The sequence below is a fragment of the Thermobia domestica genome, chromosome 17 (assembly GCF_964235325.1).
Source record: "Thermobia domestica chromosome 17, izTheDome1.hap1.1, whole genome shotgun sequence".
In the NCBI taxonomy this organism is placed as follows: domain Eukaryota; kingdom Metazoa; phylum Arthropoda; class Insecta; order Zygentoma; family Lepismatidae; genus Thermobia; species Thermobia domestica.
The window spans coordinates 69,773,763-69,791,886 of NC_137470.1; positions in this window are offsets into that span (position 1 = coordinate 69,773,763).

An 18,124-nucleotide genomic window follows, 5' to 3' on the forward strand; every position below is an offset into this window, starting at 1 on the left:
CTTGGTGTCAGTAATCACCTCCCAACCATTGTCAGTTTTGTTTTGAAACACCTTGTAAATGCACCCTTTATTTATATATCAGCGTTTTCTTTATTTTGCTTTTTGCGTAACAATTTGAGAAACAAATTTAAATTTACATGGTTATTTATAAATTTTCTATAGTATTTTCAACAGCAATGGAGCTGAAAATCAATTTTATTATTTTATGTGGAAATGAAATAGTGAAAATCAATATTTTTAATATAACAAACATACATAATAATGTGTTTACAATTCAAAACTGTTTTGTCAAAGCACCATGTTAAGATATAATAAAACGTATCTGAAATGTACTAGTAAATAAAACGTAAAATTTAATTAAATAACATTGATGTGCTCAAACATTGCTAGCTAAAATATATTGGTAATAAAACGAATCTGATAAATTTTTAGTTTTCCTTTCTAAACTATGAAATAATGAACGGAAAACTTACACGTCTTCAACTTCCACAGTAACCTGGGCACCATGGGATGCTTTACCAACTGGGTTGCTTGCAACACATTTATAGTCACCAGCGTCTTTCTCGGAATCAACATTACTAATTTCCAAAACAATATTTTCACCATCGAAACTCTCAGTTACGTTCTTGGATGGTTTTAAACGTTTATTATTCCTGAAAGAGAAACAAAAACCAACGTTAAAAAACAGTTACAGTTTCATAAGAACTTGATTCTGTTTTGGTAAAGTCCTCACGAAAGCTAAAATTACCAGAGCTGCTACCCTGATAATATCAAGTATGTCTTCAAAAACCTAAACGTGCACCATCTTCCTAAAATCACAGTACACTAAGTTTACTGTAACAACTGATTTGTCTAATCAGCAAAGAAGCTCTCCATGATACTTATCACTGTGATAAAAATTACAGCAGAAGTCACTGAAAGGTTAAATACTGTCAAGCTCCACAAAGATGTAGATATCTCAGTTAATATCTGTGACAAAAGCTTCTTAGTCTCAGTATCACGATTTCCTGACATTTGGATTACACATTGGTGAATGCAGAAATTTCAGTCTTCAACAGAACAATTCTCCTCACTTCACTATATTTTTACCCACACAAACACCACTCTATTACTATAAACAACAAACATATTGAAAAGTTTGATATATATGATTAGCTTAGCGGAAATAGATATGGTACACAAAATTCGAAAGTTTAGCCACAAACTGAAATAAGACATTTTGCACATCAAATTGGGGTATTTTTTTAAATAACATAAAAACACATTTGATAGAGAGAGCAAACTAATTTACGATAACAGTAAAAACCCAGAACAAAATAAGAGAGGTTACTAATCCACTTTTCCATACTTAAGTACGTATTCTGAAAGATCAAAATTGTGTGCATTAAAATGTACCGATAGATACTTTTCTTAATCTGTAGATCTAGCCTTTCTTTACAGGTTTTCAGTTGTAAGCAGTGGTCAAAGTAGGCGGTATGCGGTTGTATGCCATACCCCCTCTGGTTTATCAGTGATCAATACATATCATCACTGGAAAATATATGCTAAATATCTTTAATAAATCCATTTTTATACCCAGTAATTGACGAATAGCTTTTCACGTAAAAAGATTTTATTTCTTACGTAGAAAGAATTTCTAAGGTAACAAGACCGACATATTTGTTTTCTTTTTTCTACCTTTTGTTTTTAAAATAAGGTGTCTCCAAAGAAGTTCACCTAGTTTATATTTTGATGTGCCATATTGAATTGTTTCTTTCTTACGTATTTGTGTATCTTCTTCCCTTAAAGAATATAAATGCCATATTTTGAACATGGGCTGATTTAGAAGTTGCCTGCTGTGGGAGACGGACCTTCCAGGAGTTTGGAAGACCCCACAGTCGAGTGGAGGGTTCGGCAGTTTTCCCACATGAAATCGTTAATACCCTCATTCAGTTTTTCAACATTTTTGTGTATAATTCCGTATAACACAACATAAGGGGATTTTTTTTTTTTTCAGAAAGTTGTTGGCGCGTAATCAAAGTCTCTCCATGTCCTCCCCCCTTCCCCGTCACTACAGAGAAGCTCTCCAATAGTTTTCAGTCATTATGTAAATAGAAACTCAATCTTGTAGGTAACATACCATCAATGTATTTCAGCATTTAGATAGCCGGTATGTCGGGTCAAAATCGTAATAAAATATACCGCCTCTGCTTTCTTTCCACTTCGAATAATGGTTGTAAAGCAAGGATTCTAGAAGAGGAGTTTACACATGCTTTGCATATAAGAATTTCTCCTTTCCCCCTGAATTTCATAATTGTGTTGGTGCCCAAGACAGGGACATTCTTGTGGTCTAGAATTCTATTCAGATCTTCTCTTCTCTAATAAGTTCACTTATTTTTGCCAAGAGCCTTGTCTCTTCCCTGGAAATTCAAGGATATGAAACAATCGTCTTTTCTTTTACGATAAAATTTCAATTAGAAGTATTTTTCCTCTCTCTATATTTCGAACCCGAGCAGTTAGATACTAGTGTATATTTATAATAATAATTAATGTATTTACTATATATTATACTATTATATAGTATAGTAGTTTATAGGGTATTATACTGCATGTAGTGTGTATATATCTAGTACAATTACTACATTAGTTGTGAGTAATCCAAATTTGCTTAACCTTTCCGTGACGGATATCTGTAATTTACGAACAAATAGTCATGTCCTATTAGTAAACGTTATTCAAAGGTTCCACTGTATATGTAAACATAGTTAGACATACACACTCGTTTTGTCCAAACAATGTCAGATACATAGATAATATAACAGAATACATGTTACGACGTTTGGGAGAAGATTCTGCAGACTGGCCAAAATGTCCCTTTATGCCTGTACTTATTTCAACTCCATTTTCATGTGAAGCTGCATTGTGCTCCTTGCTCTTCCAAGTTCTGCAGGATGCTTTCTGGTCGACTTGCAGGTTGAATGCGTCATTGACGCCCTAGCTTCTGCAGACGTTTCCTTTCGGATTGATGGACGACCAGAACGAGAGGCATCCAAATCACTTCCCAGGCGAAAAGCTTTCTTCTTCCATGTGATCAAAGTCTGACGACTTGGCAGCTCCTTGCCGAACCGTTCACGAAACCTATCCATCGGCTGCAGCATATTTTCGTTGTTGTGCTTCCGTTCATGAATCCACACACTTGCCACTAAGCCTCCTCCAAAGTGAAGTTACTGGTATTTGTCATTGTTGTTCACCAAACACGAAAAAGCGAGCCAATGAACTAGTCAACACGCAGGCTTTATTCTCCTCCCTCCGCGGGAAGCAAAGAAAGTCCATGTGACACACAAGGAAATTCGGTGTTATCACCGACTTACAAGCTTTGCAAATGTTGGGACAATATTAGGATATAAAATGTTTCCCAATCCCATACTCATCGGGCCTACCCAAGTGACTTCTCTTCCTTGAAATGAAGTGTTCACTCAGAAGACATCATTTTGATAGTGGGTATGACGTTATTTCTGAGGTTGAACTGTGATTTCAAAGCCAAGCTGCAAACTTTTAATAAACGGGTTTACGGAAAGTGAAGAACCGCTGGCAAAAATGTGTCGCTAGGCACAGTGACTATGTATGGTTTCAGAGTTCTCCAGTGTGGATTTCTTCTAGGTGATTGCAAGAACTTTTTGATGCCCCCTCGTATGTGTTCCAGTCTGCTTAATGGTGCAATATTTTATATCGTTTGACAATACGGAATTCGTTTGTAGAGGGTGGACAACAGCCTCTATTCAGCAATAGCTTAATTGGACGATAATCGCTGCCTATAATGTCAAGAACTTGTATACTACAATCACTAACTAGATAAAATTACGTTAGCACTAAATAAGGCACCTTTTACTAATTGACCTGGAATGACTAGGTAAACCATGTACATGTAGGTTTAGATGGTGAGTTACATAGTAGGAGAAGAGTTGTTTCTTTTGTCAGTGCGACTATGGATATTGCTATCGGTCAAGATTATTACATTTCAAGCACATACATTGTCTGGAAGAAAAGTTATAAGCATCTATAAACCGGCATCGAGAATTTATATTAGATTTTACTTTTCGCTATGAGCAAAGCTTAACATTTCTACCTAGTAACGTACAACGTATCATATTTCCTCTAATCTCCCACAAATATAGTTTTGTGAATGTATATGTATGAATTTTCTAACAACATTTACATCAGTGGAAGTGCTGCCATCTGTTTTCATTATGTTCATTATGTTCCTCTTTGTTGCCGATAATATTTCGTTCCTCTTAAGCACTTAAAAAATAATTTACGTCACACTTTATTATCCCTCATAAGAGCCATGTCCATCTAATAAGGAAGGAAATATTTGTTGTAAGCGTACTTGTAACTGTACGTATATAAAATCAACAATGGTGTGTTATTAAAAATGACCAATATTATGTAAAGTAGTTGATTTATCGACTACTATTTTAACACTTTACTTCAAAATGTGATGGAGTTGAAATAGTACCAAGTATGTGTCAAAACTGAACATCACTCGGTTGATACAGATCCATTGTGCTAAATTAACACAGCCATTTGTTATGTAGAAACGAGCATCAAGGAACTTCACAACGGCTGGACAGGGTCAAGAATCTGCTTGCACTAACGTGCAAGAAGTGTACAAAAGAGACGATAATCGGTGAATCATTAATACGCAGCATATAACGACCGGATCTGGTAAGTGGCACTATTACAGAAGGCAAAAAGCATTTGCCCCCACCAGTACCAAAGTTATGCTTCCATCTGAAACAACAGTTTACTGGAAGGGATAGAAAACGCCAGCAGGGTGTAAATCCCTACCAAAACGCAGCCTTGACCCCATACAAGCATCACCAATGCTATTGGACACCAGCTACGTACGTAGAAGACAAAGACCTCTCTAGATAGCTGAATTGCGCCCTTTGTATTCTCGTAGCTTATGATATTTTAATGTATACTACGATGCTCGTCTGTCTGTAGTATATCGTCTGAATGCTAGGATGACACCTTCAACACATTACCTGCTTGCCTCCTTGCCGCATCATTCACATACTCTTAGTGTTTTCGTCAGCATTTTCTGTCTGGAGAGGCGTTAGTTGATATCTTGGAATGTAAAATATCCAAGTATTGGCACATGTTTTGAGAGTTGCTGGCTCAAGTTTGTAGAAGAGTTCAGTCAAGTTTGGGAAGGTATAATCCCTCGTCTGGGGGTGCAGCAGAATCAATGCATACCTCCAACCGGCTAGAGCCTAAAAATATCTAAGAGTTCCCCAAATATTATAGCGTGCATAATGCACTGCCGCCTCTCTGAAGTTACCTTACTACGTGTCGATCTTATTTGCTGAAGTCAGATATCTTATTACATTTTGTCACATTTCAGTTACGACAATGTAAGCCCGATTATGTTGTTTTCTCTTTAAAAGAAGGCAACAACAACGAAATATGTCTTCTCTCTGGTAGGTCCTTGTCATTCTGGCAAGATTGATTGCAGTTAATAACTAGGCTGGCATCATCGATGGTCTTATACTAAGCCCACATATGTTCCCGTCCCGTCTTACAGCGCCTGTATATTTACATTTTCTGGAGGTCATGTTACAACTTTCTTAAGAATTTTCCTCTGGATGTACGCATGAGCAAGTGATTCCAGCACGATGGAGGCCCTGCGCACTTCTAATGTGTGGTATGCACCTACCTGGATCACGTATGTAATAGATAATAGATTGGACATGATGTTCTTCCAGCATAACGTGATCACCTGACCTAAATCCACTGAATTTCTTTTTATGGGGCCATCTCAAGCGTGTAGTTTGCATACCATTTCCATCTGCCAAAGTTCTCCAAAAACGCATGCAAACTGTTGTAGATGAGGTACAGCACATGCTTAATATATGAGACCGGCTGTATCAAAACATGCTTCGCAGATGTTGTACGTGCATGGACCTTAATGGATGTCATTTTGAACACCTGTTGTAGTACCTTATTTTGGAAGTAAGTTCTCTGTATTAACCGTAGATAGTGATGATGCAAGTACATAGATAATGTCGTTTGCGTACTGTATGTTCGACATACCATCCGTCCGATGGCATTGGTGACGCTTGCTTGGGTAACAAGATTGCGTTCCGATAGAGGTTCACACCCTGTTGGCGTTTCAAACCACCTCCAGTAAACTGTCGTTCCAGATGGAGGGGTCCAAATTTAATGTGGGGGCAAATGCTCATTGCTTTCTGTAGTAGCTTTACTGATCACGTCCGATCGTTATGTGCTGCACATGCATGATTTGCGTTAATTTTTTGTCCACTTCTTGTATATTGGTCTATTCACATCATTGCACACTGACTCCAAACTCTGTGCTCGCTTTGTGAAATTCCTTGCGCCGCGTTCCTATCGCCCTACTTCTGACACAATTAAGTCATTCAAGTATTACTCTTTCTAAGATATTTGGGTCTGCTTCTTATTGAATCTCTCGTTTATGTGCAATCCGATGTCACATGCCATTTTCCAAAATTTGCAACAGCTTGTAAGTCAGTAATGATGCCGAATCTCACTATGCACCACATGGACTCTTTTCTTTGTTTTCACTTGTAGAATCTACTCCCAAGCATTGTAACATTTCATAAACATATTAATGCATCTTAAGCGTATGGACTAAATCCTTGTAAACACAATGAAAAATAAAGAAAATGGAAAGTTAAATGACTTTTTTTTAAAAATAAGTAGTTTGCTAATATTCAATAGTCTTCAAATTAAAGAAAAATTCTTGGAATAGGATCAAGCCACAAAAATTAACAAACCACAAGAGTTTAATACTTGCAATACATCTCATTCAACTTTCCTTTCAACTCAACTTCCAAAAGTTTTACTCCGTTTCAAGTTAATCTCATCCACATACATAGAAAACAAAGCGAATAAAAGCATTGTCACCATATTGGCTAATGTAGAACACATTCCAGCAATTTACAAAAGCAAACTTATAATTTTTTTAGGAATTGATATGAGTAAATATTTTTGTTTCAGATTTTATATTCTACATCCAGAATGTGTAATTCTTGTAGAACTACAATTGCGTGTAGACAATACCTTTTAACAATTGTATATTTCTTATATTCATTTCTAGTTTTATACTAGAAAAGAGCAAAACTCAAAATATGATAGACAGAAGGTTTAAATCTAGTACAGAAACAGGAAATTTGGTGATAATAGATCAGGGAAAACTAACATTTCTTTTATTACTTCACGAATTTAGAAAACGAATCTCAAAATGTATGGGATACTAATAAATACGTTTTAAATCTCAAAAATTCTCCTTTTGTAAGCTTACTAATTATATTCGTTTTCTTCTTTATTGCATTGACTTCCAAACACACAAATATCTATACATGCATATTCACTTTCATGTAAATCAGTCTATCTATATTTGAAAACATACCTTATATTCTTACATATTGTAAAAGGAAATCTAAACTCCTTTACTTCCTTGTATTATATGTGTGTTTGTTGCGTGATATCGCATTAAAATCTTATAAGGCTCAGGGTATAAGGCTTTTAAAAGAATAGTGGCTGAGTATTTTTCTCTTAACATGTCTAAGCAACATACAGATTTACTATATTTAAGTGCCCTATATGTGTGTATAGTAATAAGGAACAAATTGTGGGAGCACGGGCCTTGTAAATTCCTTTATCCCATCTGAGTATGTTTTACAACATGAACTTTCGAACTGGAGATAATTATAAATGAAATCACATAAATCGTATGAAAATTCGTGACTACATGAACATGCTCTTTACATGTTACGAAACTTGAGTTCTGATGCAAACTCATCATCATGGACCCCCATTTATAACAATAAGATGGTGCACCTTAGAATCTATTAAAGGAAGACATCAATATGTGAAAAAACTTCCCCGAATGCATATATTAAATTTAAATATTGCGAAAACTGAAATATATTTGCAACATCAGGGAAACAATAATATCCTTTTAACTATCGTAAGGCAGACAGATTCTACAATACAAATAACGACATCTCAGATACATTTAGGGCGTATATTCTGCTCTCTAACAATTGATTTTTATTTTCACTGGTGAAATAAAAAAAAATAGTGAAAAAATGCTCACGGTCTGCCTTTGCTCGGCCACAACCCCATTTTCACAAATAATTAGGTTCTCTTCAACGTTTGTTCGATTTACATGAAAAAAAGAAATTCTCTTACTTAAAAGTATTAGAATTTGTTTATACCAGGTAAGAGAACTGTGTCTTTTAAAACAAACTAATACATATTATTTCCATTGGACATTTTCTCAACACGTCTTCCTCTTTCGTCCTACGGCAGTAGTATTTCTCCTGCATATTATATCAAAAGTATCTTTTCCTACCTTTTCCTTTACACATTTAAGTGAATTCAACAAACCATATTAACTAAGCACTGTCCACTCTGTCGTGATCTTCATTGTTCACTCTCTGAAACAACTGTGTCCCTTTTTGGACAGTCTCCAAATGAGCAAAGTAGTACAGCTGATTTTAGATCGGAGCAAGAGGAATGAGACAGTTTACAATCACACGGTTTGGACTAATTATAGTTTTGTTTTTGTTTTCGATTACCTATACAAACATGCATAGTTTTTTATTTACGAAAAAAACAGACATTTAATCAAGGCACAGTATTTCTACAGGGAAACTATACTAAGAAAAGAACGTAAATCAGAGATCAAGCAAAATACAATACTTACTCTACCATCACTATGCACGCCACTGAAGATTATTAAAATCAACATGAGATCAAGTAAATTAAATAAAGTACATGTGTATATATAATATAAAATATAAGATGGAACTCTTAACGTGTTGTGTTTGGTTGTGTGTCTACTACTTCTGTAAAGTTGAGGGTGTTAAAACCAATAATACTGATTGGATGAGGAACAATTCAAAAATAAGAACGAGCTGTGTGGAGGAGTGAACATAGCTAGACATCAGATGCAAAACATCTGCGATTCAAATAGATGGAACCAGTAAGCTAAAAACAGAACTGGAACAAGGTCAGAAATGAATGCCAACTGATCGGAAGACTACAATCCAATATTCAATGAGTTTAATGGTCCAGAAACAGACAGTAGTTCGAAAATATATTCATAATTCATACACAGTTACATGAGGAACTCAAAAACGTAACCAGCCACAAAAATAAATAAAATAAAATAAAATAAAATTATTAAGACTGTGATGGTAATTACGACATACTTCCTGTTCTTATTGTGTAAGCTAATACAGTAGTTTGTTTTCAATTCTTGTCATATAAGTTAATATAGTAATTTCTTTTCAATTAAGATATGGCCTTACTCTAGACGATCAATTTAAGTCGCGTGGAAGTGAATATTCCAAAGATATAATAGTATAAACCACAACACACTCCCGACTATGCGGCTCAATGTGGCAGGTTGGGTAACAAACGAAAGCCAAATAGACTTGTGTTCTTTAAGTACTCGTTTCCTGCCCTGCCCATATCATTAAAAGCACACTTTTTTACATCAAAAACTCCCGTTATTCACATTTTTAGACTCTTAATGCAGGACAGTAAATTGTAAATTTGTATTATGAACTGTATTTTACGTTTTAAAAAATTATTACAGAAAGAGAGTCTAAAAATAAAAATATTGTACTCATTTTTAAATTTTATAATTTCTAAGTTAATCACTAGAAACAGAAAATGACGTACACTTCACAGTATAATTCATACAATTTTAAAATAAACAAAACACTAACACAAACTGTAGACCTAATTCGTAGAACAAAAAATAATCTTATTTTACTGTCCACTCATAAATTATTTCACAAATGTAAAAAGGAAGCCTATGATAAAAGAGGTAAATATAGTTTTTAGTTTTTGAAGAAGTCTTGACAGGTGACTCTCTCTCCTTGGGAAAGCTGCGTTCTTATAAAAATGTTAAAAATCGAGTAGATCCTTCGAAAAATTATTCATCATTTCTAATTAAAGGTCTGGCACAGTAAGGTTTTAAAGGAAGGTATTTTCTTGTGATACAACTTGTTTATCAATAACTTCTGAATGAATTAAACTATTACAGTATAGATTTTATGATTAAAGTAAATCAGGAGGTACTTGAATTATTAAAATAAAAAGTACGAAATCGTTTCGTTAATTCAAAAGTAACTGAAGAAAGCCATATGCAGGGTGTTAAAGAATACCGTGCGATAAATTTTGGAAGTGTTTCTTTACACCACAGTAAGAAAAACTGTTTACATAAAAATATATATATAAAAAAAACATAATTTCTGAACAAGAAGTTGTCAAAAATGAGAGAAAAGTAATTTTAAAGCAGTGTTTTTTCGCTGAAAAATCAACATGTGGCTGATGGTTTTAGAAGTTCGTTACCCTGTTCTATTCAAAACCGCAGATGGTAAACATGCGCAATAACTGTGCTAGGGATTCCCCAAGGAACATAAGGAATCCACAAAAGTCTTGCGTCGAAATAAGCACGGATGAAAGGACGCATCACTAAAAAAAAAAATTGTTGTTGGCAAGCCGATATTACAATCAGATTCAACATGGTGGAAGTTTCAAATGTTGAGTGTGGTTCGTAACCATAATGGAGAGGTGAATGTAGAATGAAACGAATTTCCTAGATAGCGATCATTTATGTGACATGGTACGATTCCGTGGAGGTATTTATGTCATACATAAGGCGGTATGACTCTAGGTGAACTGTCATCTTGTCAAAAATGTAGTGAAAAAGACAGAGCGTGCAGTTGTATCGGCAGCATAGCGATTAACACATTTATTATGCCCTGTTCTCATTCACTTAATTTTCGTCAAGAATATTGCTCTTCCAGAGATTTCTACTTCCACCTTGGACATGGGTACGCAAAATAGTAACGATTCTCATTGGAGTTGGATCATTTCAAACTTTCCAATTATGAAGCGTAAACAAATAACTGACCAACTGAATTTAATGTATTCTGACTAGATTGATCTTGAGACTGTTCTTTGTAGAATAGTAAATAAAAGTATCCGTTCCTAGCCCTGATTTCAGGTTACACATTGATGGAAGTTCAATTTCACTGGAGTTCCGTGACCTTCTCGCACCAAAATACTTTTTTTTTTCTTTTTCATAGAGCTATAAATGACTCTCGTCGGGGCTGCATTGAAGTTAAACAGCTCTCTTCCTCTCGAATTCAGAAGATTCTACCCGTTTCCTGGAAACTTTTACTCAAACTTCTTAGCTTCTTTTTTTTTTTTTTAATTGCCTTCTAAAATGAGAAATTTGTATTCTGTATCGAAAAATACACACACAAAAATTTTGTGACTGTTTACCCAGGTTTCAAAAGTAAACAGAAAAATAATGGATAATTATTTAGTCCCTCTACTCATCTTTCAGACTGGAATTTATTTTTAAAAATCCACCTTACCTAAAGTCTAGGGAATATGGAGAATTCTAAGCTGAGCATTTTCAAAGATCTTATAAAGAGCAACAAAACAATTATCCCCTTTCTACCACCTCTTAGGTATGAATTTTCTCAAGATCCCATTTTAAATGTAGTCTAGAGTCTAATTTTTAATTTTTAATTTTTACACTAAACGAGATAAGATGGAAGGCAACAAAAAGGTCAATCTCCCTTTCTCCTTAGGATTGAATTTCATAAAACTGTTTTATTAACAGCTTAAGATTTAAGAAAAACATTTGTGGAAAATTTCACGTTTCTACGATCAAAAATTTCGGGGTTCAGGTGAACGACGCAAAAAGTTATAGCTCCTCTTTGTCTCCCTACCTTAGAGGTAGAATTTTGTGAAAGTTCTATCTCATATATTACCCTTGGTTTAAGTAGGACTTGTGCAAATTTCCAAGTTCAATTCCAAAAGTTTCGGAAATTGCTGAGTGGCGAAGAAACGTTCAACTTCAATTCCCCTCTTATGAGTCGAACTTCACAAACTGGTTTATCCACAATATAGCGTTTAAAGAGAATATTTGTGGAAAATTTCAAGCATCTTCACCAAAAAAGTTGAAGATCTAGTGGTAAATGCATCAGTATCTATAGGGTGTGCACAAAATCACTCCTTCGAAAACAAATAAGCAAAGAAAAAAATAAGCGACCTATCAGCAAAATTTTTGTACTAGAACTGGCACTACTGGGTTTAAGTGTGGCTGGGACTGATAAGTTTTCGTGTGTGTTTTGTTTAAGAGTTGTCTACTGAGTGAAATTGTTCCGAGTAGTGCAGGTGTTAAGATGACTCGCAAATTAATAAAGAAACAACTTGTTTTCGTGCTACAAGCTTGTTGGAAACACAACAGAAACAAAAATGTAGTGACAACAGACTTCAGGAGAAGATTTACAGGTAAGGGAACACAATCAGGTGAATCCATGAGGAAAATGAACCGATTCGAGGCTATAAGCCCTGTGTATGACCTAACGCAAAGCAGACAACCACGAAGTGTACGAAATAAAAGTAAGACTCAACCTGTTGCTCAGACTTGCTTATCTAACCCGAAGAAGTCTACCAGAAGGTGTGCACGTGGCCTGAGAATGACATGTACCTCTTTAAGGTACATGTAAAGGATTTGAAGATAAAATCTTAAAAGCTTCTGCACGCGTTACACGAATGTGATTCGAACAGGCATATTGAGTTCTGTGAGTGGTTTCTCATTAGGAGCGAAGCTGACAGATACTTCTGGAAATGAATTTTGTGGGGCTCGTTCAAGACGAACAGTCGCTTAAACAGACATAATTGTGTTTATTGGAGTGATCCGAATCCACAAGAAATTGTGACAGAAGAATTAAACGTCTTTGATGTCAGTGTTTCGGGTGGTATTTGGAGTGGTGGTGTCATAGGACCATTCTTATTTCAAAAAATTGTCACCAGCGACACACACCTTTAGATGTTGCAGGAAGGTATCATTCCGAAACTTGAAAGTAACCATCGTTACAAAAACGTTCAATTCGAGCGGCAATACCATTGAGCACCGCTTCACTTAAGTGTTGTGAGGGATTTCTTGGATTAACATGTCGATTAATGGGTTGGTAGTGGTGCGACAGATTGTCCACCTTGTTCATGTGACCTCATACCATGTAACTTCTTCCTTACGAGGTGTTTTTCTGGCAACCTCAGGATTTGGATCATTTGAGACAATTAATCGAGCAAGTATTCGAGAGATTTGATGCTAATATACAATTTGTCATGATATTTTCAAATTAGTGCTGAAAAGATGTACCTTGCGCATTGAACACCTAGCTTCTTTTATTTTATTATTCCACTTATTGGGGAAGGCCACTTTGTGCCCACTCTGAATATTAATAAAGTACAAGGTTCATTCTGTAAAACAATTAACTTAATATTAGGTTTTGTTTAACTTACTAGTTTCTAAGCTATATCGATTTAGCTGTTGAGGTAAATAGAAGCATAAAATCCAACACAAACCTAAACCATGCGATATCCGGTGTTGGATTGCCGATGACTCTTGCCGTTAATCGAAGGGTGCCCTTTTCAGGAACTCGTTGCTCTTGGAAGCGTTCCACAAACATTGGAGGTTCTGGTTTCGTGCCAGGTAGTTCTGTAATTAAAGAACATAAAATTAATGGAAATGACTAACTGCTAAGACAGCTTTTTTAATAACTGAAATATCTTTTCGGTACGTTCATTTGTAAGGCATATTTTTTCTCGTTTTATGCTTCTTTCAAAGATACATTTATAACAAAAAGAAAGTATTCTGATGACAAAAGATAATATTAAAGAAAATGACGAATTAGAGACATTTTCTCAGCGAAACGATAAAAAATATAATGAAATTTGATAATACATAGAAAATTTAAAGTGATCAATGATAAAGATTGACTCTGATATCATAACTTCTATCTTCAACAAAATTCTGATAGATAATTCTGGTCTCTATTCAAAGTAAAAGCAAGGTAGTGCGTCCAAATAAATTTAACCAAGATCTCTACATGCAATTGTGTTTTCAATAATGCTATGGGCAAAGAAAGTGTATTATTAACAAATTTTAATATTTCTATTCCAGAAGAGTAACAAATTTTAATATTTGCTTGTGCCCCTACTATAATAAAGTTGAAACTCATTTCAAAGTAATATAATTGGAACAGTTAAAATAATTCAAATTGTAGTCGTATAAAAATGGAATCCCAGATATATATATACTTCTTACAAGATGACGCGAAGTACACAATTCACGCTGTAGTACGTAAAAATTAAACATTTTATCAGGAATTTAACTCAAAGGCTTACTCAAACATAAATAATTTCAGCTTTTCTTGATTATTTTGTCGGTGAATTTGAGTATGGTGTAAATTGAGCTGCTCATATAAAGCTTCAAACCTAGATTTTCTGGCGTTTTATCAGCTACCACTAGAAATAATTTATAACACGATTGGGTTTCGATTCCCGCTTGTCCCTGTTCGGGAAGACATTTCTATAACACGAATGGATCGTGTTCCTGTTTGGGAAAGCCATTCTTATAACAGTATGCGGGTACGAACCTTGGCTGTCCCTGTTTGGGAAGACATTCTTATAACCGGAAAGGTTTGATTCCTGTCTGTCCCTGTTCGGCAAAGCCATTCTTATAACCGGTAGGGTTTGGTTCCCGCTTGTCCCTGTTCAGGCGCCATAATTGTGACCGGAAGGGGTTCGAACCCTTCCGGTCACAATTATGGCTTTGCCGAACAGGGACAGACAGGAATCGAATCCCTTCCGGTCACAAATTGAATCAATCGTTTAGAAAAGTTCATGAGTCAGAATATAGCGAGTTTGCACTGGGTGTACTTTTTGTTGCTACCAACGACTCTAAACAAGTTGTTCATTTCGCACAATGACAAGAAAACTCTACTTTTTCAAACAAAGGTCGATCATTTCATGTCTGGCAGGACTTTGAAAAATTAAACAGGTTTTTGTTCATATTTTTCATAACTTTACTTTTCTGACTCATGACCTTTCCAAACTACTGACTCAATTATAACTGAAGAAAGTAACGTTTCGCCGATATCCTATCATAAGACAATGGAAATTTGTATTTATTTTGAATGCCTCAAAATTAATAGATGTGACAGCAGTAGTTGAAAATGGAAATCACATTCGTAGATTCATTTCATTATATAATATTTAATGAATGGGATTAGGATTACAAAGCATAATTGTGCTTTTACCAAGTGTGTAATGATAAATCTTATATTGTCTTTCTTGACGGTAAATCAAATGTACGCACAAAAATGTGCTGTTCAGAATTCAGAATAGATAGGTTTATAGTTTGCATTTCAATAATACTAACACATCTACTCGTCTTCAAATATACTTAGGTATATATATTACAGGGTATTTCAAAACAACGTTTGGGAGGTGATTCCTGACACCAAGACAAGACAAAAAGTATACATCAACCTGGGTGCACAAATGCTTCCTTTCGGAGTTATACACTGCCGAAAACATGAAAAAGTGAAGTTCAAAGTTCCATATCTCCAAAACTACCGTAGTTGGGTCAGGACTTCACTTAGGAATTAGTATGTACCCTATCCAAATATCCATGTTTCGTAATCCTGCGATACTTCTGCAACAATTTTTAAAGAGGTAGTTGGCGAATACTTCAAATTATACACCAATAGTCAAACTTCCTCTATAAAAGTTGTTGCGTGAGTACTTCAGGATTTTGAAACATGAACTTTTGGATAGGGAACATATTAGTTCCTAAGTGAAATTTTAACCTGACTACGGTAGGTTTCGTAGTTTTGGAGCTATGGATTTTTAAAGTTCATATTTTTGTTTGTTTTTTTGTTTGTTTTCGGCAACCTATAACTTCGAAAGGAGATATATGTGCACCCAGGCTGGTTTATATTTTTTGTTTTATCTTGGTGTCAGAAATTATCTCCCAAACATTGTCCGTGTTGTTTTGAAACACCTTGTGTATATTCTAAATACAATCTACATCTATACATCTCTAAATCCTGAACAAAGTACTTTTTGACCCATGTTTATACGACTTCTTGCTTTGGATTTTGCTGTCAGATTCTCTTCTTGAAACTTTTCATCAATATTTTGGATCATCGTGTTTAAAACTATAGCACACAACAAAATTGTAAAATTTAAAATTTCTTTTGAATATATTTTAAAGTGAAACTTGGCAGTAAAGAAGGGAGAAAGACACTTCTACATAACATTCAAAATTTGCTACAAATATAGAATAGCTTTATTACTTCAAAGATTTATCAAACAAAAGATAAATGCGTCTATCGAATCATCCGCTGCATTGGTCACTAAATAAGGAATTCTTTATGCTAATTGTGAAGTAAGAATACATTATATTTTTCAGTCACATGATCGGACAGACTGTTGTCAAATTATTCTTTCTTAATGATTTTTTCTCAGTAATTTTTAAATAAAACAAAGCTTGGGAGATCTCCACTTTGTGCCCACCGTTTTGTCCTATTGAACCTAGTATTCTTTATTCTTTATCTGTTTTAACGTTTGCAAAACTAATTTTACTCGTTCAAACTCGCATATTGAGTGTATAATCTGAAAAAGGTTATAAAATAATAAGGTTCAAAGAAAATTACTTACCTTGATAGCTCAGGCCAAGAGAACGTAAGTGCTCAGAAAATATTTCCAACACCATTCGGAGTGCTATTCAATACATCTAAATATATATCTATTTGTGTCCACCTGTTCTTCCACTGAACAGTCTTTTTTAATCTGTACTTGACTCGAAATTTTGCGAGAAAGATATTTTACCTGACCAAAGTGACATATTGTTTGCATACGTACAATATCATTTACGTAACAAATTAAATATCAGATAGATTATGTACTTATGTTTCACCGAAATTCATTTATTTTATGTTGGTGTCCACTGATTTGACTTTATTATTATTGCTCGTTCTTTTGCATAATTTTGATCAATTTAAGAGACAATTCAAGTCCAAATTCAACCACGTAAGTAAAACATTAGAAGCACAGAGAAAACTTAAGAATTAAACAATTTACCTTGTGAAAATTATACAATAGTTCTTTTAACTGGTGCTTAATGTAAAACAAGAAACGCATTAAGAGATTTCCAACACATGTTACATTATAACTTTAACTTAGTGTACATAATAATAAATTATGTCCTATTGAGAAAGATAAAGACATACTGTATTATGGAAGAAAAGAAAATAGCAACCATACCATCCACCACTAAATCCATAGAACATTCAGCTTGTCCACGTGAATTTCTGGCCACCACATAGTACTTTCCCGCATCTAAGAGGGTCACTGGATTCACCTCAAGCATATGTAAATCTCCGTCGCTACTTGTAGCAAACCGTTCCAAAGGTATAATTTCATTGTTGTTAGCATACCATTGGACTGTAAGCAGATTAAGCGCTAGTTGTGTTAGCATGCAAAGCACATTGTTAGAAAACAGCTTTGTCTAGTACTATACCGTAAGTATATTGCAGAACATTAAGAAGAAGTAAGTAAAGAGCTTTGTTGTTATAACTTCAACATGCTTAATTTGTTTCAAAAAAGCTACACAATGTAAAAAGATATTAAAAACATTATGCCACTTATCTAATGTTGAAAATTTGTTATAACAAAGATAAATCATTGTTAACATTTAGCAATAGACAGATATTAATACAACAGATTCTACGTTTAGAAAAAGAAGGAAAATAGAACTGTTTATTGAAACTTGACCACTTAAAAATCTTTCTTCAATAGTTCGAGCTTGGGGAAATATTCTCATCATTTCTGCGGTATATTGCCATGGTAACAAATCGCGTTCAATATTGTTCACTCGGTAAAAGTATTTAGTATTCTTTATTTCCATATCATACAGCAAACTATAAACAAGACCTGCCTAAGATGGTAAGAAGACGAAGATAAAAGTACTCAAATTCACAATGAAAATTCTTCCGACAATGTCTAAAATATTGGATGAGGTTGTGTGAAATGTTATATTCCGCGTCTAACATTTTATATGGTAGAACTGCTAAATAGTGTGACTTCATTTTTTTTTTTTTTTTTTTTTTTTTTTTTTTTTTTTTTGTCGGGAACCATAACAGGGTGCACATTTTTCTTTTCCATACGCGTGTCGACAAAATCACTGATGGAGAAATAATTTCAAAATAAT